Source organism: Bombina bombina, chromosome 5 (genome assembly GCF_027579735.1).
Source record: "Bombina bombina isolate aBomBom1 chromosome 5, aBomBom1.pri, whole genome shotgun sequence".
NCBI lineage: Eukaryota > Metazoa > Chordata > Amphibia > Anura > Bombinatoridae > Bombina > Bombina bombina.
The window spans coordinates 523,283,784-523,310,147 of record NC_069503.1 but is presented as its reverse complement, the minus strand read 5'-3'; the positions used below and the strand labels follow the sequence as shown (position 1 = coordinate 523,310,147).

General features: G+C 37.7%; 1 protein-coding gene across 1 annotated transcript in view; it reads right to left on the bottom strand.

Moving 5' to 3' along the window:
* PDE1C (phosphodiesterase 1C) overlaps positions 1-26,364 on the bottom strand; it is a 1,522,336-nt gene that overhangs the window by 204,883 nt on the left and 1,291,089 nt on the right. The gene's annotated exons all lie outside the window — the stretch shown is intronic.

Sequence of the window (26,364 nt, the reverse complement as noted above, 5' to 3'; positions counted from 1 at the left end):
AGAGAGCACAAAAGAGAGGGGGGGAGAGAGCAAAAGAGGGGGAGAGAGAGCAAAAGAGGGGGAGAGAGAGCAAAATAGGGGAAAGAGAGCAAAAGAGAGGGAGAGAGAGCAAAAGGGGTGTAGGGTTGGAACTGAGGTACTTAAAAAATTGGCCCGTGTACACGGGCTTTAGGACTAGTATATTATACTTTATTATACTGCAATCATTGTTTATGAAAGAACATGGGCGTCTATGCAGATGTCTTGTGCTTGGTTTCTAGGTACTGTAGATGCAGTAATAAAGCCCAAAAATAAAGGTCTTGCATAAAACCCTTTATTTAAAGTGAGACAATCACTGTTTTTGAACCCTTTATTTAAAGTGAGAGAATCACTGTTTTTGAACATTTGCTTATCACAGGGTTAATGTGTAAATGGCAAATTCTTAACCTATTCAACACATGGGGTTCCATTTATCATTTGACTGACTTAACTGACAACCTGTGTTCTTGTGGAGCAGACAGCAAGAGCGAGATTACATATGCGGCGCAAGCTTCAGAGTAACTGTTGAAACCCGCGTCGCCCGTACTTTACCCTTGCACATCGGGGAATCACATAAACCCCGCCGGCAGTTCATAAACTTCCATAAGTTGGATAAACTAGCGATGTCCAGAAATGTGAGTAAATTCACATTTCTGGAGTCGCCAGTGATATATGGCAGTTTAGAAACTGCCGGCGCATAAGAAAATAAAAATTTCTCCAGTAAAATTGTAACTCGCCTCCCAAAAATAAACTCAACACATCAAAACCCCTATATCCACCATCACCCCACATCACAACTAATAATAAAAGTATTAACCCCTAAACCGCCAACCCCCAACAACGCAATATACCTAATTGAACTATTAAACCCTAATCCGCCATTCACCCACAGCGCAAATCTACTTAATAAATGTATTAACCTCTAATCCACCAACCCCCACATTGCAAAGTATCTAATTAACATATTAACCCCTAATCTGCCAACCCCCCACAACACAATAAACCTAATAACACTATTAACCCCTAAACCGCCAACCCCCACATCGCAATAATCCTTATTAAGATATTAACTCCTAAACCACCAAACCCCTACAACGCAAATAACTAATTTAATTACTAAAGCCCCCTAACCTAACACCCCCTAAATTAATCCTAATTACATTAAATAAAAAAATACAAGTAAAAAACCTAACATTACTTAAAAAAAACTAATATTAAATTAAATTAATCTAAAATTACAAAAAAATAAAAAGTCTAACATTACAGAAAAAAAATAAACAAAATTTTAAAATATAAAAAAATGAAACCTTATCCCTATAAAAATAAAAAGCCCCCCCAAAATAAAAACACCCCCTAATCTAAACTAAACTACCAATGCCCCTTATAAGGGCTTTTTTGTAGGTCATTGCCCTAAGTTAAACAGCTCTTTTACATGTATAAAATACTACGTCCCCCCTAACAGTAAAACCCCCACCCACCAAACCCCCCCTAAAAAACCTAACATTAATAAAACCTAAACTATCCATTGCCCCTAAGGGAACATTTGTATGGGCATTGCCCTTAAAATGGCATTCAGCTCTTTTATGCCCTTAAAATGGCAATCAGCTCTTATACAGCCCAAAAAAACCCTAATCCAAAAAAAAGCCACCCCAAAAATAAAAAAAAGCCTAAATCTAACCCCCAAATGGGTACTCACTATTCCTGAAGTCCAGCAGTGAAGTCTTCTTGGAGGCGGCGACATCTTCTTCCAGCACGGGGACCTCTTTCAGCTTCATCCCCGGAGCAGAGGTGACAGTGGAACAAGACCAGCGACTGCGGAGCCATCCAGCATGGAGATCCTCTTCGTACGATCACCGCCGCACACACTGATGATTGAATGCAAGGTACCTGTTTAAAAATGGGGTACCTTGTATTCCTATTCGCTGACATTTTCAAATCAGCCAATAGGATGAGAGCTACTGAAATCCTATTGGCTGATTTGAACAGCCTCTGCTGCTTTATAAATTAAGACGCTAGTTTGAATTAATAAATATGGATCTATATACCCACATAACTAATTAATGGAAAGAGGTAAATCCCCTATTTTAAAGGGACATTAAACACTAAGAGCCATATTACGAGTGGAGAGCTAACAGTTACGTGCAAGCGATAAGGGGTATATTGCGGTTGTTTGTGTACGTTGGATTTTCTGCAAATTGAAAATTAAACGCGATTGCTTGAGTGCAATCGAGATTTAAGCTTGAATGATTACCGCATCCTTAGAAGTGTAACAAAACACATCAAAAATATATTATAGGGGGCGGTGCCTACAGCCAATGCGGCAGGACATGTTTTTGAAGAGCTCCTGACTTTATATCATATTTTCAATACTAAGCTATTATTTTCTTAGTAGCTTTATATCACAGAAAGTTTACAAGATTCAGGAAAGTATTCCTAAGCTTTGTACCTGACCTATGTTCTTCGGTTCAACTTCCTGGCCATCTAAAGAACTTATAAGCAGCGTGGCCTGTAAGGCCTACTCTTGTGGAGAGAAGCAGCGAAGTTGGGGCAGCCGCACAGTACCCCCCCCCAGACTTCTGGGTTACAAGCTCATAATGAAGCACTAATTTTATATCTGCTATACCGTAATAAGAAATCCTGAAATGGGTTAATTCTTCTACATAGCTTTCAGAAGTATCTGCTATACCGTAATCCATCAGCTTACTGACCATGGAGGAACTCTGTCATGCCATTCTGGCTTTATTTGAGGACTTTGAATGCAAACTCTGCAAGACAATGGCGGACTTAACCTTGCCATCACAACTTAGAGATACACGGGATGTGCTAATAGTGCAGCAGTCACAAGAATTAACAACAACATGTGGAGACCGACACCTCAGCTACCTACTTATCAGGCGCAAGATTCACTTGTGTCGGTGCTTCAAGAACCCTGCATGTGGTCAATGATTGTTCCTGCCCCCGCTCCGGGGATTGCGGCCGACCCCTGGAGACGGGACATGGGTCATTTACATGCTGCGCAAGACCGCACGGAGGGAGCGCTGCAGACATTAGTCGCGCATTTACATAACTACTGTGACATAAGAGACACCGCACACGAGCAGCCTGGTACTCTTTATAACTTGCCAGATGGACTACTTCAAGAGGAGAGTAGGACCCTCAGTCTTAAATTGGCGGTACAACTTCACATGTCCTATCGAAGATTATCCATGCGGCAAGCCTTTATTCAAAGTGGTGAATATGTGTCGTTACTTTTTCAGCCGGCCACCTTTTTTATAAATGCTGGAGTATATACTATTGTCAAGAGAGGTGTGGGATAGGTGCTGGGTATATCACCTTGCTCACTGAACGGATGCCCCCCGGATCATGGGAACTGGTAGATCATTTTAACCTACTTGTAATTACAGTGAGCTCTTGACTGGATGGCTTGTATTCAGTGACATTACATTTCTAATATGTTTGGCTTACAGGATAGCTATGGATGAACATCTATGTACTGTGAATTGTATTGTGTGGCCTCTACTGATAATTTAATCTGGACATATGTTTCTTTAGACTGCTTGTTAAATTTAGCTATTAAGCTTTTTATTATGTGTGATATTCTTCTATTGTATCGTAATATAATCCCATTGCTGACTGCAGATGTTTCCCTATTATGTTTTCAACCCATTATTGCATACGACTTTAGTCACTAGGTACTCACTAATTTTAGTTCTTGAGTCACACCCACTTTATGACCCTAATGTCCCTTAATATTGGATAGAGGCTTTGGGTCCCCTTATAGCATTTTATTTACAAGGTATGCTATATTATAAGTGTATTCCTTTGCCCTGAGCACATTTCCTAGATGATAGGAGGATATTTCATAGAACATATATAGTATGCTCAGGGATCCTTACTCTAGCAATTTTAACGGTTCTCATGCACATGAGGGATGATCATTTTATTCTTACATGGCCTTGAAAGTTCCAGCTCTACCTCTCTAAGTATTGATGTAAAGACTTCATTATTTATTATTATAATTAGATATAGTCCTTTTTACAATAGGAGGTGCAAGATTGCAATATACTACTTTAGTGAATGTTACAATACTGGGTTATCTTACGCTATGTATTAGCACAATATAATTATACTCCACCATGTTAGATTAGAGTTAAGCATATAGCCCTAATGAAACTAGATATTAAAATGACTATATATATGTTTTCAGATGAGCTAGATATACCAAATTTGGAACCCTCATACTCAAGTTTTTAGAGTTCCCTCATGACAGCTATGATTTTTTTATTACTGTTTGTTGGATTAACCTTTAAGACTTTATTCTCTGTCATATTCTGATGTTTCAGGTTACGGTTATACATTAGACCTATTTATAGTCCTGAGGGCCCAGGAGTGGCCCTATTTGTTTTATCTTGATTGCTACATTAAGACGCAACTGATTGCTTTGCTTTGAAATCCGTCACCATAGAAAGTTTTTACAGATAGTATTTTATTGTTTATTTTATATGGATAAGATATGGTTCATTATTTAACTACCTATTATATACATGAGAAAACTGAGGTTGTATGTTGAGACCCAAGAGCGGCCTCATTTTGACCATTATTGCCCTCTGTATTCTTTTTTTTTTCTTTTTCTACTTTGTTCCAATGCAGGGTCCAAAAGTGGCCCTATATGTAATTTGGAGGGCATAGAGTTATCTTCCGGCATCCCTTTTAGTTACTTCTAATTTTCCACGTCTTTATATGGCTAAGATATATTTATCCATTATGACATGCAGTGTATCTAACCTTGTAAAGGATTGTATGTTTTGACTATTCTGCTGTTTATTTTATGCTTGTAAGCTGGAATTAAACCTCAATAAAAATATTGAAAAAAAAATAAAAAAAAAATATATATATATATTATAAAGTACAGATGACCTCATAATAACACTATCTGATAAAAAAAAAATATTGCACAATAAAGTTATAAGGGCTCAGGTGTTTAAAAAAAAAAAAAAAAAGCAGGCAAAGGGCTTTACCATAAAGATACATATATACATGTCTAAAGATGGATATGTATATACCTGTATATATATATACAGTATATATATATATATATATATATATATATATATATATATATATATATATATATATATATATATATATACACACACATAAAGTCATGGCCAAAAATATTGGCACCCCTGCATTTCTGTCAGATAATGCACCACTTCTCCCAGAAAATTGTTACAATTACAAATGCTTAGGCATTCTCGTGGTTCTTTTGTTTGTATTGGTATGACACAAAAAAAGTGGAGAAAAAATACAAATCTGACATATTTCACCCAAAACTCCAAAAATGGACTGGACAAAATTATTGGCACCCTCAATTTAATATTTGCACACCCCTTGGAAAAAATAACTAAAACCAATCGCTTTCTGCAACCATCAATGAGTTTCTTACGCCTTTCTACTGGAATTGTGGACCCCTCTTCTTTCGCTAACTGCTCCAGGTCTCCCAGATTGGAAGGGTTCCTTTTCCAACTGCTGTTTTGAGATATCTCTACAGGTGCTCTATGGGATTGAGATCTTATTGCTAGCCAGTTCAGTACTCTCCAGCACTTTGTCTTAAACCATTTCATTGTGCTTTTTTACGTGTGCTTAGGGTCATTGTCCTGCTGTAAGAACCATGACCTCTGATGGAGACCCACATTTCTGATACTGGGCCCTACATTGCACCACAGAATTGTTTGGTAGGCTTCAGATTTCATAATGCCATGCACACAGTCAAGAAATGATCCAGTGCAAAGCAACCCCAAAACATCAGTGAACCTCCACCATGTTTAACTGTAGAGATTGAATTATTTTCTTTAAAAGCATCATTTCTTTTTCTGAAAACAGTAGAATGATGGGCTTTACTAGAAAGCTGTAATTTGTCTGGAAGTTGATCGAGGTTCTTTATCCACCATTCGAAGAATTCTTTACAATCTTTGATACATTTTTCTCTTTCGTCCAGAGAGATTAGCTACAGTGCCATGAGCTGTAAATTTCTTGACAATGTTGCGCAAAGTGGACACAGGAACATTAAGATCTCTAGAGATTGAATTATTTTCTTTAAAAGCCTCATTTCTTTTTCTGAAAACAGTAGAATGATGGGCTTTACTAAAAAGCTGTAATTTGTCTGGAAGTTGATCGAGGTTCTTTATCCACCATTCGAACAATCCTGTGCAATCTTTGATACATTTTTCTCTTTCGTCCAGGGAGATTAGCTACAGTGCCATGGGCTGTAAATTTATTGTCAATGTTGCGCAAAGTGGACACAGGAACATTAAAGGGACAGTACACTGAAAAATAATTTTTCGCTTAATGTGTTTACAATTGCTTTTTTTACCAACTGCAGAGAAAAAAAATGTATGAAAATTAGCTTTTTATGTTTTTTTGTGTATATTAAAGTTCTGATTTTGTGTTTTGAAGCCACAACCTAATAAAATAGGTTGAGCTTGTAGGTATATTCAGATCTCATTACTGTATCACATTGTGTACATATACCTGCTTCTTTATCTTATATCTGTCCATAAAACAATCACCAGTACTTGGAGAGAACAATGGAAAATCAACATCTCTGCTATATCCCACTGGGAGTATAATTTCTTCTGCTGGCTGTGTTTACAAAGCTTATCTATAGCTGGGACCTGCGGCCACAAACTTTCAGCATAGGTGGGGATACCACATGCTAAATCAACTTTTTCAAATGCCAATATAAGGGTAAAGGAGCTACTTGTAATCAATTTAATACACTCCAGCAGGTAAAGTGTATCATTGGGAACAAATAAAAGGGGTAACAATTTTTGAGTAAACTGTCCCTTTAAGATCTCTGGAGATGGACTTGCAACCTTGAAATTGTCCATGTTTTTTCAGAATTTTTGTTCTCAAATCCTTAGACAATTTTTTTGCTGCTCTTTCTCTTCTCCATGCTCAGTGTGGCACACCGAGACACACAACAGAAAGGTTGAGTCCATTTTTCACTATTTTAACTGGTTGCTGGTGAGATTTCTATATTATTAGCACCTGTTGATTGATACAGGTGTTTAATTACAAATTACAGGAGCATCACAAACTTGTAATGCAATTATTTTTTACAATTGTGAGAAGGTGCCAAAAAGGTGCAGCTTCTAGTAGGCTGGGTTATCAAGTGGTAGCAGAGACTCAAAGGTCCTGCTCCTAACCCTCACAGAGCAGATATCTCGGAACCAGCCTGCATCTTCTTGGCAGCACAAGCATCAGGCAAGCCCCCCTAAGTCCTTCTGCTGCCTGAACTTAATATGGGAAGGAGATTGGGAACAGACCTTACCCCGGAAGCCCATGGAAAAAAAGGAAATTTATGCTTACCTGATACATTTATTTCTTTTACGATATGACGAGTCCACGTATTTCATCCTTACTTATGGGATTATGCCTCCTGGTCAGCAGGAGGAGGCAAAGAGCACCACAGCAGAGCTGTATATATAGCTCCTCCCTTCCCTCCCACTCCAGTCATTCGACTGAAGTTAGGAAGAGAAATGAAAATCCAAGGTGCGGAGGTGACTGAAGTTTAACAAAAATTAAAACCTGTCTGAAAAATTGACAGGGCGGGCCGTGGACTCATCATATCATAAAATAAATAAATTTATCAGGTAAGCATAAATTTCCTTTTCTTTTACAAGATATGACGAGTCCACGGATTTAATCCTTACTTATGGGAAACAATACCAAAGCTATAGGACACGGATGAAAGGGAGGGCCAAGACAGGAACCTAAACGGAAGGCACCACTGCTTGAAGAACCTTTCTCCCAAAAACAGTCTCTGACGAGGCAAAAGTATCAAATTTGTAAAAATTGGAAAAAGTGTGAAGAGACGACCAAGTTGTAGCCTTGCAAATCTGTTCAACAGAAGCATCATTCTTAAATGCCCAAGAGGAAGCCATAGCCCTAGTGGAATGAGCCGTAATTCTTTCAGGAGGCTGCTGTCCAGCAGTCTCATAAGCAAGACAGATGATACTCTTCAGCCAAAAAGAAAGAGAGGTAGCCGTAGCTTTCTGGCCCCTACGTTTTCCAGAAAAAACAACAAATAATGAAGATGATTGGCGAAAATCCTTAGTCGCCTGCAAGTAAAACTTCAGGGCACAAACCACGTCCAAGTTATGTAACAGACGCTCCTTCTTAGAAGAAGGATTAGGACACAAGGAAGGAACAACAATTTCCTGATTAATATTCTTATTAGAAACAACCTTAGGAAGGAAACCAGGTTTGGTACATAAGACCACCTTATCAGAATGAAAAATAAGATAAGGAGAATCACATTGTAAAGCTGAAAGCTCAGAAACTCTGCGAGCAGAAGAAATAGCAACCAAAAATAAAACTTTCCAAGATAACAACTTAATATCTATGGAATGCATAGGTTCAAACGGAACCCCTTGAAGAACATTAAGAACTATATTCAAACTCCAAGGAGGAGCAATTGGTCTAAACACAGGCCTGATTCTAGTTAGAGCCTGACAAAAATATTAAACGTCTGGAACATCTGACAGACGTTTGTGTAAAAGAATAGACAAAGCAGAAATCTGTCCCTTTAAGGAACTTGCTGACAACCCTTTCTCCACAATCCTTCTTGGAGAAAAGATAAAATCCTGGGAATCCTAACGCTACTCCATGAGTAGCCCTTGGATTCGTACCAATAAAGACATTTACACCATATCTTATGGTAAATCTTTCTAGTAACAGGCTTACGTGCCTGAATCAAGGTATCAATGACCGAATCAGAGAACCCTCGCTTAGATAAAATCAAGCGTTCAAGAGGCGCCCTTGGTGCAGCAAGTACTGGACAAACACAGAGTGCTAAAAAAAGAGTAATCAGGTACTCACAAGGATTGTTGCACATCCAGTGCAATAATAAATGAGCCGAAGCTTCAGAGCCGTTCGGCAGACTCCTCCAGAGCAAACACTGCTGTTACCGGAACAAGCCTCGTAACGACCTCACCACTTCCGGTTCCGTATCCCGAATCCAGACGCTTGCACTGACACTCACAGAAGTGTAGTGCAAGATAGAGGTAATCCAACCAGGTTTTCCAAAGTTATACTGGTATTAAAAGTCCAAAAGAAAGGTTAAAAGTATAACAATACTTTATTAAAACATATAAAATTGTTGCTCAGCAAAGCGTTTCTCGGCTATGTGCCGTTTCATCATGCTATATAATAACAAATGAAACCTTGCTCTATTTATGTCCCCAATATCCAATCAAATGCTAAAGAATTCGCACACCCACCATAATCACGTGAGCTTTAGAGAGAGTGAAGGACATATTCAAATATCCAATCAAATACCATGAAATCTACACACCCCCACAGGCTCCACAACTGTGTTACACGGAGAGGCAGATAGATTTCAAAGCATGATTGTGACAATATATAGTAATAAAATTCTATATTAACAATTCTAATATAATTGATTACAACATATCATTCATATTAGAAGTACATTAAGGTAAAAAGAATTGTGGAATTAATGGTAATAAAAATTACATGAACAAACAAAAATTTAAATATAATACATGCCGCTAAACAGATGTTAATACTAAAATTTAAATAAATTGAAAAAAAAAATAAACTAAATAAACTAAATAAAAATAAATAAAACAAAATACCTCAATCTAATACAGGGCTACCTATTATATAGTTACGGGGAAACAAACAATAATAGTAGTGTCTTGTAGGATTAAAAATATATATATATGTGTGATCCGTGCACAGTGAATACCGTGATAATGTGAAACTTACTATCTAATATGAGCTCTTATAATGAATAAAAAGTACTTTATTATTTATTAAAAACTCCCATAATGCAATACATCTTTCTTGAACGATAATAAATGTGACATTGTGTTTGTGATATATAAGTATAGAATAAGATGTGTGATGTGTAAAGGCTGAAGAAGTGATTTATAGAAAACCACATTGCACCTAATTATATCTTAAGGAACTGAAAAAGTGGTTGCCATGGTCTACAGACAATCGTGAAAGAAGGAACCTTCCCCTTGGGAAGGAATTTTTGAACTCCAGCTGATACCCTTGAGACACGATTTCCAGTGTCCAAGGATCCTGAACATCTCTTATCCAAGCCTGGACGAAGAGAGAAAGTCTGCCCCCTACTAGATCCGGTCCCGGATCGGGGGGTTGCCCCTTCATGCTGTGTCGGGAGCAGCAGCGGGCTTCTTTTGTTGTTTACCCTTGTTCCAAGCCTGGTTGGGTCTCCAGACTGACTTGGCTTGTGCAAAATTCCCTTCCTGTTTAGCGGAAGTGGCAGAGGGGACTCCCTTGAAATTTCGAAAGGAACGAAAATTACTCTGTCTACCCCTCTGTTTAGAAGTCTTATCCTGAGGTAGGAGATGACCCTTACCTCCCGTAATGTCAGAAATGATCTCTTTCAAGTCAGGCCCAAATAGGGTCTTACCCTTGAAAGGATAAGCCAAAAGCTTGGATTTAGAGAACACATCCGCAGACCAAGATTTTAACCATAAGGCTCTGCATGCTAAAATTGAAAATCCTGCATTCTTAGCCGCCAATTTGGCGATCTGGAAAGCAGCATCCGTAACAAAAGAATTTGCCAGCTTAAGGGCCTTTATTCTATCCATTATTTCCTCTAAAGAAGTCTCAGTCTTAAGAGACTCTTCTAAAGCATCAAACCAAAATGCGGCCGCAGTTGTAACTGGGACAATGCAGGCCGTCAGTTGTAATAGAAACCCTTGATGAATAAATAACTTCTTTAGAAGACCCTCCAACTTTTTGTCCATAGGGTCTTTGAAATCACAACTGTCCTCAATAGGGATAGTCATACGCTTAGCCAGGGTAGATATAGCTCCCTCCACCTTAGGGACCGTTTGCCAAGAATCAGCATGAAAAACGCAGCATGAAAATAATCAATGTCGGGCAGACCCGACTTGTATACAAGCCAATGTGTCCCTCAAACAAACTGTTGCCTCATAAAATAAAGGTATTATGAACCCTTTTTACACAGGATCTTTCTCCCAATCTCCAGCGTCAGCCTGCATATAGAGTGTCACCGTTTCTGACCCCTTAATGAAACCGGTTCACATAAGTACACCAACCCACTGCTTATTATATAAATAGTATAAGAAGGGAAACAGATAGGGAAATAAAACTTCATTTTGCAAGTTAGTTACCCCACTTGTGTTGCAGCAGGTAATGTCCAGTCTGTTCTGAGCTACACTCTCCCCAGAAAACAAAAAGACTGTACATACCGTAGTACTGATCTGAACCTGTCCCACACAAAGAAGAGGTCTCTTTACATCACCTCCTGTAGGTCTGTGGGGACAAATAGGGCCTTATGTGACATCTTATAAGACCATCAGCAGGGCAGCACCAACATGGGGAGTGAAGTGATAATGTAGAAAAACTCCTCAGTTCCCATTGCTGATCCTCCACCCTGAGAAAAATAGTACTCACTGGCACCATTTAAAAACAATAAACTCTTGATTGAAGAATCTAAACTAACACCTCACTTTACCTCTTCCTATCACTAACACAAGCAAAGAGAATGACCGGGGTGGGAGGGAAGGGAGGAGCTATATATACAGCTCTGCTGTGGTGCTCTTTGCCTCCTCCTGCTGACCAGGAGGCGTAATCCCATAAGTAAGGATGAAATCCATGGACTCGTCATATCTTGTAAAAGAAAAATTGAATGGCATGAAGAAACGGCCGCCAACTTTACTCTGACACACTATGATATTGCTACAAGCAAAGGGATAGTTGAACTCCTGCTTCAACTGCCTGGTTCAGCTAGCAGAGAAAAATATCCCCTAAATACTTCAGCTGTATAACAGAACTGGGACTGGAAATGGCGAAGGCTTGAAAAGGATAAGTAAAATATATATATATATATATATATATTTGCAATTCCAGTTTGTTTATTTCCTTGGAACAAGTGATATACATTTGTTGCTGTTATATGGCATATCCTATAAACATGATAATTGGTATGTGAATACTCTATATAAGAGTCATTTGCGACATACACGCTGAGCTGAGTCCTGTGTAATTCTGCAGTTACTCACAGCGTATTTACAGCAAAGTTATAGTGGTACTTTTGAAAATAAGTGGACTTTGAACAAGCGTCTACATTTGAAAGGATTGTCCGTGTGTTCCACTAAGGACATTTGGATTAACCCGAACTATACTGCACTGAAAAACTTCTGGTGATATCATTTGTGGAACAAGTGGGGACACTTTGATATCCATCTGCCCTCCCTTACCTCATAAAATTGAGGTTTTATTTGTGAGTAGGGAATACCCTAGGGGTTATTTGTTTTTATATGTGTTTGTTCTTATTAAACACTATGAGAGGTGTTTATGTGCGCTTGTCTTTCTAGATTGCTGCAGCTGTACCTCATCACTCAACTTGAACCTTGAGTCTTTTTTGGACGAGCAGCACTGAACACCTTTCTCTGATATACTCCAACCTAACAACAGAAGGATAAGACTTTTTATATCTCTATTTCTAATCATTGCATTTTTTTACATGTCACTTTCCTTCTTTGCATTATTCAGTAATCATTGAAGTTATTGCTGTTTATTGAATTTATTGCTGTTTATTTTATATACTTTACAATTTGCAAAAAACTTTCTATATCTATTGTGAGTGTGCGCAACTCTGTCTACAATGGTAGTAAACATTCAGGTGTACCTACCTCTATAGTATTTCTCCATATATATATATATATATATATATATATATATATATATATATATATATATATATATATATATATATATATGCGAAGAGAGAGGGTTGTAGGTAGTTGCGCCACAATTAGAGCAATAGTAGTTGTGCAGTGAAATGCTCTATGAGGATGTCCAATGCCTGCTGCTATTAGTGATATCTCATTCCTCCTAGGTGAGACTAAAGTGGTGAGAAGTGGAATCGGGTGTGTTCTAATAGCGCTTGCAGAAGATGTTCCTCATAAGCAAGTGGGAGGGAGGAAAACAGAAATGGGAATATCCCCAGATGAGTAATGGGTAGTTGAGATGGAAATAAATAATAATAAATGCTCACCTGTTGGATCACAGGGACCAGCGATCAGCGACGAGTAGAAATGAGTGGTGTGTGTTAACACCAAAGCACATGTAAGGGAGACAAGAGAATATGCACCCACACGGATATTTGTGTATATATAAATATATCAAAATATAAAATGATATGTGAATAAATATTGATATTTATAGTTTAAAAATATAATTTATAAATATGCAGGACCAAGAGGCAACCACTTAGTTACTGTGGAAACGGTTGTTGTGGAAACGGAGGCTGCTTGTGGGAACTTCCAATTCTTACCACACTGTATATGTGGACAGAGGGTAGAAAAGAAGGAAGTTCCTATTTAGTATAAGCTGATAACCAGAAAAAAATGAAAATGAAAAAAATGAAAAATATTTTGGGATATTAAAAATGTATACGTGTGTGTGGAGAGATGCAAAAAAAGTATATTTAAAAACAATTCCAATTTATTATTATTCTCATTAAAATATAAAAATTGTATATATAAATAACAGATAAAAGCATACGAAAAATGCAAAAAATGTTAAAAACGATAATGCTGATAAGGGGGAAGTGATACGAAAGGACAGTTGCCAAACGTAAAAAAGGGGGGTAAGTGGCCAGGCAGCACGGCAAAATATGGTGCCATGTAGATGGCGGTTTTACTTACTTCAGTATAGAGCTGGGAAGGAGGACCAATGGAAGTGTCCTAGGGATCGAAAAAAGAGGAAATGCAGCTGAGACAAATAACGCTGCACGAAGCAGCTAGTGACAAAGTCTCGGCGTGTGTATCGGAATTCCGGAAGTGACGTCACGAACGTGCGTCACGTGCCTTACGCGTTTCGTGAGCGTATCAGCTCACTTCATCAGTGCTGCTGTATTGGATATGTTCTAGGCATGTGAGATGGCCAAATTAGCCTAATTAAACACACTAGATGTGAGATTAAGATATTAGGCTTAAAAACAATCTCATGGAGCTTCAATCCAGAAAAGCTAAGCCTTGAACTTTATTGTTTCTATATTACCATAAACTTTAAACCCTGTGTGGAAATTGGATAGATTTGTGCATCTAAAAAAATGGTAACTATCCTGGTGGTAAAACCTCAGCCCTATAGTATCACCTGGTGGATTACTACTGAAAATACAGTCAAACTTTAGGTGAACAATGCTCTTAGATGGTTCATGTCCTAAAATAATCTGTGCTGGTGAAAGTTTTGAGTCTGTGGTGTGGCTTTGCTAATCAGAATACACATACTATATACGAGATCAAGAGTTGGGCTGAAAATAACTTGTTTAAACCTTTATTTAGAAGAGCCAAACCTCTGAATTTCACAGATTCTACATTTAAATCTTATGTGCAAACTGGACAGTTCCCTGCATTGAAGTTACAAACTGCTAGCTAGTTGGTCTGCAAAAGAGCTTTATGTGAGACTAGGCGATAAGCCTGTCCAGAGGGCAGTCTATTTAAAAAAAAAAAAAAACTACAACCCCTAAACTTAAAATTAAAAAATGTAAAATTACAGAAAAAAATAAAGCTATCCAAAATAAAAAATGTAAACCTAAACTAATACCCCTATAAAAATATAAAAATCCCCCCACAAAATAAAAAACACCCCCTCTTTTCCAGCCCATTAAGTCTCTAATCTTCAAAAAAAGCCACTAAACCCCAAATAGGTACTCACGGTTCCTGAAGTCCGGCAGAGAAGGTCTTCTTCCAGGCGGCTCCATCATCTTCTATCTTTATCTGGAGTGAAGTTGGCGTGGAGCGGAGGTGCGGAGCTGTGGATCCTTAGTGGAGGTCCTCACCTGCGGTGTGGAGTAGAGGTGTGGAGCCGTCTTCCCCGACGCGTGAATGGCAGTGGTGCCCTGCGGCATGGAGGCTCCTCTTTATTCGATGTCCGTCGTACACTAAAGATTGAATGCAAGGTACCACAATCAATTTGGGGCAACTTGCATTCCAAATGGCTGAAATTTTGAAATCAGCCAATAGGATTAGAGCTACTGAAATCCTATTGGCTGTTTAAATCAGCCAATAAGATTTCAGTAGCTCTCATTCTATTGGCTGATTTCAAAATTTCAGCCAATAGGAATGCAGGGTACCCCAATAAATATGGGGTACCTTGCATTCAATCATCAGTGTACAACGGACGATCGCATGAAGAGGAGCCTCCACGCCGATGAGGGCCACCACCGCCAAAGACCACTACTGAGGATCCACGCATCGGGTAAGCCAGCTCTGCACCTCCAATCCATGCTGCCTTCGCTCCGGATAAAGATGGAAGATGATGGAGCCGCCTGGAAGAAGACCTTCTCTGCCTGACTTGGGGCTAAGTGTTAGGATTTACTTTTATTTTTAAGATTAGGGATTTAATGGGCTGGAAAATAGCTGATTGCCCTTTTAAGGGCAGTAAAAGAGCTGAATGCCCTTTTAAGGGCAATGCCCATACAAATGCCCCTTTTTTGGAGGGTTTGGTGGGTGGAGGGTTTCACTGTTAGGGGGGAGTTAGTAATTTTTAAAAGTAAAAGAGCTGTTTAACTTTCTGCAATGTCATACAAAAGGCCCTTTTAGGGGCTATTGGTAGTTTAGTTTAGGAGGTGTTTTTATTTTGGGGGAGCTTTTTTATTTTCATAGGGATTAGGTTTAATTTTTTTTAATTTTGATTATTTTATAAAAACAATTCTGTAATTTTAGAGTTGTTTTTTTGTAATTTGATGTTAGGTTTTATTTAAGTGTAACTTAGTATTGGCGTTAATTTAGGGGGTGTTAGGTTAGGGGGCTTAGTAATTAAATTAGTTATTTGCATTGTGGGGTTGGCAGTTTAAGAGTTAATAGGTTAATTAGGTTTATTGCGATGTGGGGGTTTGGCGGTTAAGAGGTTAATTAGGTTTATTGGGATGTTAGGGTTGGCGCCGCGGTTTAGGGGTTAATGGGTTAATTAGGTTTATCTTTATGTGGGCGTTTGTCGGTTTAGGGGTTAATAGGTTAGTTAGGTTTATTGCGATGTGAGGGGTTGGCGGTTAAGAGGTTAATATTTTAATTATGTTATTTGCGGACTAGGAGTTAATTACCTTATTATTTAGCGATGTGGGGGTTTGCAGTTTAGGTCTTTGTTAATACTTTGTGCAGGAGGTTAGTTTTTTTTTGTTATACTTCGTGCAGGCGGTTACGTGTTTTTTATTTATTTTTTGCAGGCAGTTACATGTTTTTTCGATATTTCGTGCAGGGCGGTTTTGTGTTTTTTTTTTTTTAAGGCTTCGGGTTTGCTTATGCTGCATCCATGTGGATTCCAAAAATGGCAGGGTGGTGAAAGAATTCTTTCACTACCCTGCCATTTTCGGAATCCACCTGGATGCAGCGATTCTTTTGGCTGCGCATGCAACATTCCAACATTCCAAACGCGATTATAGTATAGATGGTGCTTTGATGTGCTTTTTTGCCTTGGAGAATCTGTGCTGTGAAAACCCCGGGCCCGAGGCGTGATCTGGAGTGTACACACTGTGTGTGGGATTGAGATGTTGGTCTGAAAGTGGCTCCTTGAGACTTCCACTCAGTAATGCTGGGGCTCTGAATTCCACTGGCTCTATATTGTTGCTGGCTATATGTACAAGCTGAACAGATCTCTGCATTTTAGCTTTTAAAGGGCCACTAAACCCAAAATCTTTCTTTCAGGATTCAGATAGAACATACAAATTTAAACAACATTACAATTTACTTCTATTATTTATTTTGCTTCATTTTTTAGATATCCTAATTTGAAGAAAAAGCAATGCACATGGGTGAGCCAATCACATAAGGCTTCTATGTGCAGCAACCAATCAGCAGCTACTGAGCATATCTAGATATGCTTTTCAGCAAAGAATATCAAGAGAATAACACAAATTAGATAATAGAAGTAAATTAGAAAGATGTTTAAAAATGCATTCTCTTTCTAAATCATGAAAGAAAAAATGTGGGTGTCATGTCCCTTTAAGCTATAAGTCACACTGCTAATAAAGCTCAACTCGGTAGCACCTACTAGTGGAACATTACTGAAAATACAGCTAAATCTCACCATTTTTCTTTAAAGGGACAGTCTAGTCAAAATTAAACTTTCATGATTCAGATAGGGCATGCAATTGTAAACAACTTTTCAATTTACTTTTATCATCAAATTTGCTTTGTTCCCTTGGTGGTATTTTTGAAAAGCTAAACCTAGGTAGGCTCAAACTGATTTCTAAATTGTTGAAAACCGCCTCCTAGCTCAGAGCATTTTGAAAGTTTTTTCACAGTTAGACAGTACTAGTTCATGTGTATCATATAGTAGTGGAGTTATTTAGGAGTCTGCACTGGTTGGCTAAACTGCATTTCTGTCAAAAGCACTGAGATAAAGGGGCAGCCTGCAGAGGCTTAAACACAAGGTAATCAAAGAGGTAAAAAGTATATTAATATAACTGTGTTGGTTATGCAAAACTGGGGAATGAGTAATAAAGCGATTATCTATCTTTTTAAACAATAAAAATTCTTGCGTAGACTGTCCCTTTAACTTCTTATATGAAGCTAGATAAATATTTTAAACCTATCCCAGTAATACTGGAAAAGGAGATGGCCTCCAAAAATATGCAAGTAGACAGAAAGCAACAGCATACGGTAGAGGCTCAAGTAGAACATCCTACCTCTCCTAGGTTTATAAGTTCACCGGTAAGCGATCCTACAAACTTACTACAGGAACTTAAAAGTTTCTTTTTACCAAAAATGGAATCACTCCAAGCATGAATGGATACCCTAAGTACGACAGTTGTCTATGAGGTTAAATCAAGCGGAACAGAGAATATCTGATATAGAGAAGGTGCCACAAATTTTGTCCAGTCTATGTTTGGAGTTTTGCATGGCATGTGTCAGATGTGGCTTTTTTTATCCACTTTTTTATGTCATACTAATACATTTTGTAATTGCAACAATTTTCTCAGCAAAGTGGTGCTTTATCTGACAGAAATGCAGGTATGCCAATATTTTTCGTCATGACTGTATATATACATTATATATATATATATATATATATATATATATATATATATATATATATATATATATATATATATATATATATATACTGTTAAAAAAAGACAGCACTCACTGGTCTTAAAAAAGTAAGATATAACTTTTAATCATACAAAGGGTTAAAATCCAGGGGTAACATGACATTTCGATGCCTAACTGGCATCTTTATCAAATGTCCCAAAGAGAAAAGAAGTAGTTCCTGAGAGGGCACATCAGCTATGTGATGTCCCAATGAAAGCATAAAATCTCTGGATGACTTTTACCAATTTATAATGACTGGGATTGAGGCTGTTTGCAGCTGATTTCAGACCTCTTCGCACCATCACAAGAGAAGTCTGCCACACCCACAAAGCTCATGATAGGTCAATACGTTCCGTGTCTATCACAGCTGTTGTTTGCACTGAACACATGGCTAATTACCATATACATCGAGAGGTTACTTATTCTCCACCCTCCAAAGTTGTGGCTAGCGTATCCCACGGCTGTGGGAGGTTGAATCGTCACCATGTACGCCCACTTGTCACGCCTTCACCGAGGCCAAAGCCAATCATATGGCAAACCTTGTGTAAGTAGAAGTTCTAAATTCTTCTGGCATAACGATGCCGTGATCGGAAAGCAAAATCCTCTTTTGGCCAGCCAAGTTGTGGCGCATGCTCACTCCTCTCATTATATCGGCAGTAATCATGATGGACAAAAGCCCTTCAGGGCAAAGAGATATGGGGTGTCTTGCACATATACATATTCCAAAAGGTAGTATATGCCCCACACGTCGCGGGTACTCCCCAATCATCCAATGTAGACATCATTATGAGAGTGTAGATACAATGAATCAGAGTATGTTTTGTTTCAAGGTTCTTCTGTTTATATAATTCATGAGTGTCAGCATGTGGGGTATTTGATCATCTCAGTTAACAATGCGCAACATATAATCAAAGCAGCAGGTAAGCCAGAGAAGAGAAAATAGGTAAAGAAAAGAAAGAAAGAAATAAAAGAAGAAAAAAGAAAGATAGAGAAAAGAAAGAAAAGGAATAAACATAGAAGTGAAAGAATAAGTACACAGTTGGAGCTGTAGAGTTATGGACATCCCCCTTCATCAATAATAGGAGATACGAAGTTAGTAAGCAGAGGACTTGATGGACTAAGGCACAGAAAGTCATTTATCCAATAAAGGGTCCAAAATCAAGTTTGATGTTCAGCCCCTTTGGGGACACAGTGTCCAGCATATATATCCATCTGGATTCCAGTTGCAATAGCATTTTTGCTCAATCTCCTCCCCTCCTGAGTAATGGCATATGGTCTATGATCATACATCACAAACTTGACAGATTGTGTTTATGTACAGCAAAGTGTCGAGCGACTGGAAGATCAGATGTTCCTTTTTTAAGTGCATCTCTAATAGAACATCTATGGTTAGCCATTCGGTCTTTGAATGGGGTGGTCGTTTTCCCCGCGTAAAATAAAGAACATGGGCAAATTAATATGTAGATAACAAGTGAGCTATTGCAGGTTAAACAATGTGGAATAGAGTATATTTTATTTTTGTGTGGATGTTGGAAGGAGTCCCCCGTCTGCATGGAATTGCAGGTAACACATTCACCATAACGATAGCAACCATTTTTTCTCGATTTTAACCATGTATCAGTCTGATAGCTACCTTTAGGGTCTGTTTTCATAAGTAAATGTCTAATACTTTTTGCACATCTGTACGCCACTCTCGGTGGTTTCATTTTCCAATTAGCAAGACCCTTATCTGTTTCAAGGAGGTCCCATCTCTTATGGACAGATTCATGTATGGTGGTGTGTAATGGTGAAAATGTAGTGATGAAGTTAAGTGATTTGTCATCCATATTAATTGCATCCCTGGTCCTTATGAGTGTCTCTTCATTGGAATCTTCCAATGCCTGTCTTGCCTTGGTAATATCACGTTTATCATAGTGTCTTGCTTCCAATTTCAAACACATAGAGTCCAACTGTGATTCACAAAGTGCGGGTTCAGAATTATTTCTTATCATTCTCGTGAGTTTAGAGGAGATGATTCCCAGCTTCTGGTGCCGAGGGTGATAGCTAGAGGCTAGTAACAATGAATTCCTATCTGTGGATTTAGTATATAGTGATGTGCCAAACCTCATATTTTGATGTGTTTTAACTTTGAATATATTGAGATCTAGGAAATGTATTTGATTATTATCATATTCCATTTTAAACTGTATGGGGGTATTCATGTTGTTTAGCTGTTCTACCCAATCTAACAAATCGGTTACACTCCCATGCCATATCAAAAATAGGTCATCTATATACCTAGTATACATCGTAATATTGGGATGTTCAGTGGGTTTCATAATTTGGAATTCGTACCATAGCATAAAGATGTTTGCATATACAGGGGCCATGTTAGACCCTAACATGGCCGTACCTGCTGTCTGTAAATAAAAAGACCTCTCAAATGAGAAATAGTTTTTTGTAAGACAGTGCTCCATCAATTCTAAGAAAAATTCCAATGGGGGACGACTATAATGTTGGTTACCTGTGACTATGGATCTGATAGCCTCCAGGCCATCCAAATGAGGGATGACAGTATAGAGGCTGTCAACATCCATAGTCACAAGTATGTCATCGTCAGTTAGTGTGTCAAAGTCGTGAAGTTTGCGTATCATAGCAGTAGAGTCTTGTAGATAGGAAAAAGAATTGCTAACTACGGGTTGGATGTGATAATCTATGAATTGTGCTAGGCCAGAGCAGATAGACTCCCTGGCAGACACTATTGTTCTCCACGGTGGATGTATAAGTGACTTGTGTATCTTGGGTAAAAGATATAGTATGGGAGTCTTTGGGTAATTAATAGTGAGAAATTCACTTTCTTGAGTAGTTAAATATCCCATCTGTAACCCAAAATCTATAGATTTGTCAACAAGCTTTTTATAAGTATGTGTAGGATTGAAAGATAGTTTCTTATATGTAAGAGTGTCAGATAGCTGACGTAAAGCTTCCAATTTGTAATCATCATAATTTTGTATCACAATCGCACCCCCCTTGTCTGCGGGGTGTATGGTGATAGTCTGGTCATGCATAAGAGTGTTAAGAGCTGTTTGTTCTTGTTTCGAACTGTTAGAGTAAGTCTGTCTACCAGGTTTGTCTTTAAAGTCAGATCTAATCATTCTAGTAAAGCTTCATATAGATGAATTTAAAGTGGGGGGATCAAAACTAGATGTTTTTTTGAATTTGGTAATGGTTTGTGTAGGCGGTTGGTCTTTGAAGAATTCTTTGATGTTTAATTGTCTCTGAAAGTGGTAAATATCCACTTCAGTTTGAAACATATCCAGTGAAGGAGTGGGGATAAAAGAAAGACCCTTATTTAATAATCTAGTTTCATCTTCTGTGAGTGGCCTGGAACTCAAATTATAGACTATGTTTGTTTCTTGTAAATTGGTTTTCTTTTTGTGCCCCCTCATCTGATGTGCTTCCTTCTAAGTTTTTTGCCTGTGTGTGTATATTTTTGTTTGCTGATCTAGTAGTAATACAGCCCACCTGAGACTGTGTAGCCCCTGTCCTAAGACTAGTAGTGCTTGTATCGCTAACTGAATTCTCACCGCTACTGATGTCAATTGTGTCAACAGTGGTTTTTGGTTTCGTATAGGTGCGTCATCTAGGGTTATATTCCCTACGTTTGTCCTCTCTACCATGTAACCCTTTATAAATTCGCTTTTCTCTATAATCAACCTCCACTGTGGAGAGTTTTCTATTTTTTGAAGGCTAATAGCTCACTATTATATTTCTTGATAAGTGTGTCTAATTTAGTAACCCAGTTTTCAGACTTTTCCTCTACCAATACTTGATAACTTTCAGCTTTAATAATCTCAATCTCAATCTGGGGAGACCAATAGTGTCTGCCAGGGAGTCTATCTGCTCTAGCCTAGCACAGTTTATAGATTATTATCTCCAACCCATAGTTAGCAATTCTTTTTCCTATCTACAAGACTCTACTGCTATGATACGCAAACTTCATGACTTTGACACACTAACTGACGATGACATACTTGTGACTATGGATGTTGACAGCCTCTATACTGTCATCCCTCATTTGGATGGCCTGGAGGCTATCAGATCCATAGTCACAGGTAACCAACATTATAGTCGTCCTCCATTGGAATTTTTATTAGAATTGATGGATCTCATTTGAGAGGTCTTTTTATTTACAGACAGCAGGTACGGCCATGTTAGGGTCTAACATGGCCCCTGTATATGCAAACATCTTTATGCTATGGTGCGAATTCCAAATTATGAAACCCAATGAACATCCCAATATTAGGATGTATACTAGGTATATAGATGACCTATTTTTGATATGGCATGGGAGTGTAACCGATTTGTTAGATTGGGTAGAACAGCTAAACAACATGAATACCCCCATATGGTTTAAAATGGAATATGATAATAATCAAGTACATTTCCTAGACCTCAATATATTCAAAGTTAAAACACATCAAAATATGAGGTTTGGCACATCACTATATACTAAAACGACAGATAGGAATTCATTGTTACTAGCCTCTAGCTATCACCCTCGGCACCAGAAGCTGGGAATCATCTCCTCTAAACTCACGAGAGTGATAAGAAACAATTCTGAACCCGCACTTTGTGAATCACAGTTGGAGTCTATGTGTTTGAAATTGGAAGCAAGACACTATGATAAACGTGATATTACCAAGGCAAGGCAGGCATTGGAAGATTCCAATGAAGAGACACTCATAAGGACCAGGGATGCAATTAATATGGATGACAAATCACTTAACTTCATCACTACATTTTCACCATTACACACCACCATACATGAATCTGTCCATAAGAGATGGGACCTCCTTGAAACAGATAAGGGTCTTGCTAATTGGAAAATTAAACCACCGAGAGTGGTGTACAGATGTGCAAAAAGTATTAGAGATTTACTTATGAAAACAGACCCTAAAGGTAGCTATCAGACTGATACACTGTTAAAATAAAAAAAAAAAATGGTTGCTATAGTTGTGGTGAATGTGTTACCTGCAATTCCATGCAGATGGGGGACTCCTTTCAACATCCACACAAAAATAAAAGATACTCTATTCGACATTGTTTTTTAATCTGCAATAGCTCATTTGTTATCTACATATTAATTTGCCCATGTTCTTTATTTTACGCGGGGAAAACGACCACCCCATTCAAAGACCGAATGGCTAGCCATAGATGTTCTATTAGAGATGCACTTAAAAAACTAACATCTGATCTTCCAGTCGCTCGACACTTTGCTGTACATAAACACAATCTGTCAAGTTTGCGATGTATGATCATAGACCATCTGCCATTACTCAGGAGGGGAGGAGATCGAGCAAAAATGTTATTGCCACTGGAATCCAGATGGATATATATGCTGGACACTGTGTCCCCAAAGGGGCTGAACATCAAACTTGATTTTGGACCCTTTATTGGATAAATGACTATCTGTGCCTTAGTCCATCAAGTCCTCTGCTAACTAACTTCGTATCTCCTATTATTGATGAAGGGGGATGTCCATAACTCTAGAGCTCCAACAGTGTACTTATTCTTTCACTTCTATGTTTATTCCTTTTCTTTCTTTTTTCTATCTTTCTTTATTCTTCTTTTATTTCTTTCTCTCTTTTCTTTAGCTATTTTCTCTTCTCTGGCTTACCTGCTGCTTTGATTATATGTTGTGCATTGTTAACTGAGATGATCAAATACCCCACATGCTGACACTCATGAATTACATATACAGAAGAACCTTGAAACAAAACATACTCTGATTCATTGTATCTACACTCTCATAATGATGTCTACATTGGATGATTGGGGGAGTACCCGTGACATGTGGGGCATATACTACCTTTTGGAATATGTATATGTGCAAGACACCCCATATCTCTTTGCCCTGTAGGACTTGTGTCCGTCATGATTACTGCCAATATAATGAGAGGAGTTAGCATGCACCACAACTTGGTTGGCCGAAAGAGGATTTTGCTTTCTGATCATGGCATCGTTATGCCAGAAGAATTTGGAACTTCTACTTACACAAGGTTTGTCATATGATTGGCTTTGGCTTCGGTGAAGGCGTGACAAGTGGGCATACATGGCGACGATTCAACCTCCCACAGCCGTGGGATACGCTAGTCGCAACTTTGGAGGGCAGAGAATAAGGAACCTCTCGATGTATATGGTAATTGCCATGTGTTCAGTGCAAACAACATTGATTGGCCAGCAAACTCGCCTGACCTGAAACCCATAGAGAATCTATGGGGCATTGCCAAGAGAAAGATGAGAAACATGAGACCGAACAATGCAGAAGAGTTGAAGGCCGCTATTGAAGCATCCTGGTCTTCCATAACACCTCAGCAGTTCCACAGGCTGATAGCTTCAATGCCACGCCGCATTGAGGCAGTAATTGCTGCAAAAGGGGCCCAAACCAAGTACTGAGTACATACAGTATGCATGCTTATACTTTTCAGAGGTCCAATATTGTTATACAGGTATGTACAATCCTTGTTTTATTGATTGCATGTAATATTCTAATTTTCTGCGATTGTGGATTTGGGGTTTTCATGAGCTGTAAGCCATAATCATCACAATTATGACAAATCACAGCTTGAACTATCTTGCTTTGCATGTAATGAGTCTATCTCATATATTAGTTTCACCTTTTAAGTTGCATTAGTGAAATAAATGAACTTTTGCACAATATTCTAATTTTTCGAGTTTCACCTGTATATATATATGTGTGTAAACACATTAATACATATGAGCATATATATAGACATAAATAGAAGTGCACTGGAGCCCTTCGCAGTTAAGTAGATGAAAACATGTAAAAACATGCATATGCAGTATTCATATTTAATATAGGTTTTAACTAGGGATGGGCTATGTGTTTATATCCGAATTCAAATGTTAGAATGAATATTATTGTAGAAATTCCATTTACATAATAGAATGTTGATAAGAATGAATATTCTAAAAAATTCGATTTTCAAATGTTATTTACAGTTTTCGAATGTCACATTTGAATTCGAATGTCACATTTGAATTCGAATGTCACATTTGAATTCGAATGTCACATTTGAATTTGAATGTTACTTTCGAATATCAGATTAGAATTCGAATATTACATTTATAAAACACAATTGTAGACTAGAAACACTATTTTGAATGTCACATTCAAATCGAATATTACATTTGAATCGAATGTCACATTCGAATTTGAATATTACATTTATAAAACACAGTATTAGACTAGAAATACTATTTCTAATTTGAATGTCACATTCTAATCGAATATCACATTCAAATCAAATATCCCATTTAAAACACAGTATTAAACTAGAAATACTATTTCAAATTTGAATGTGACATTTATTATAAACATTCGTTTGTTATATAAACATTCGAAATTTGATTCGAACGAACAAATGTATCAAAATTCATTTTAAATTTCGAATTTTTAGAAACATTTGCCCATCCCTAGTTTTATCTATGAATTTACTGTAAATATTTTAAATTTCTTTGTTCTGCATATAACAGAATATGTTTTATTTATTTATAAATAGATATTCCTTTATATATATCATATATCTATACATATATATATATATATTATACAAATGTATTTATGAATAAATTGAACATATTCTACTATGTGAAGAACATTTGAATGTGAAATATTCATATTTTCATTTCAGTTTAGCGCACATGAGAATATGCGATCGGGTTTGCAGGTGAGTAGGGTGTTAGGTTTGCTCAACTTTTTTTGCTCCATTAACTTCTATAGGGAACAAGTTATTGTGCACAATATACCACTTGTAATCTGGCCCTAAATACATAGTAATATGGCAAAATTATAAGTGACATTGAAAGAAGATTAAAGTCCATCAAGTTCAACCTATACAGATCCTACTTGATTTACAATAAAGAAGTAGACAATTGAACTTACATTAATACAATCAAAAAGCCAACTCATTTAACTCAAGCGATAATTTAATTGAATTCTGTTCTTACCCCAAAAGTATCCATGCAATTGTAAATATGTTTTATATAAATTGACGTTCACTACCTCCTTAGGCAATGAGTTCCACATTTTGATTGCTCTTATAGTGAAAATAACCTATATTTTACTTCTTAGATTTTTTGTCATCTGATTCACATCCCTCTAATTACGGGTGCTGCCATTTTGGAACCTAGGTTATACTGCAGGCATTTGAAG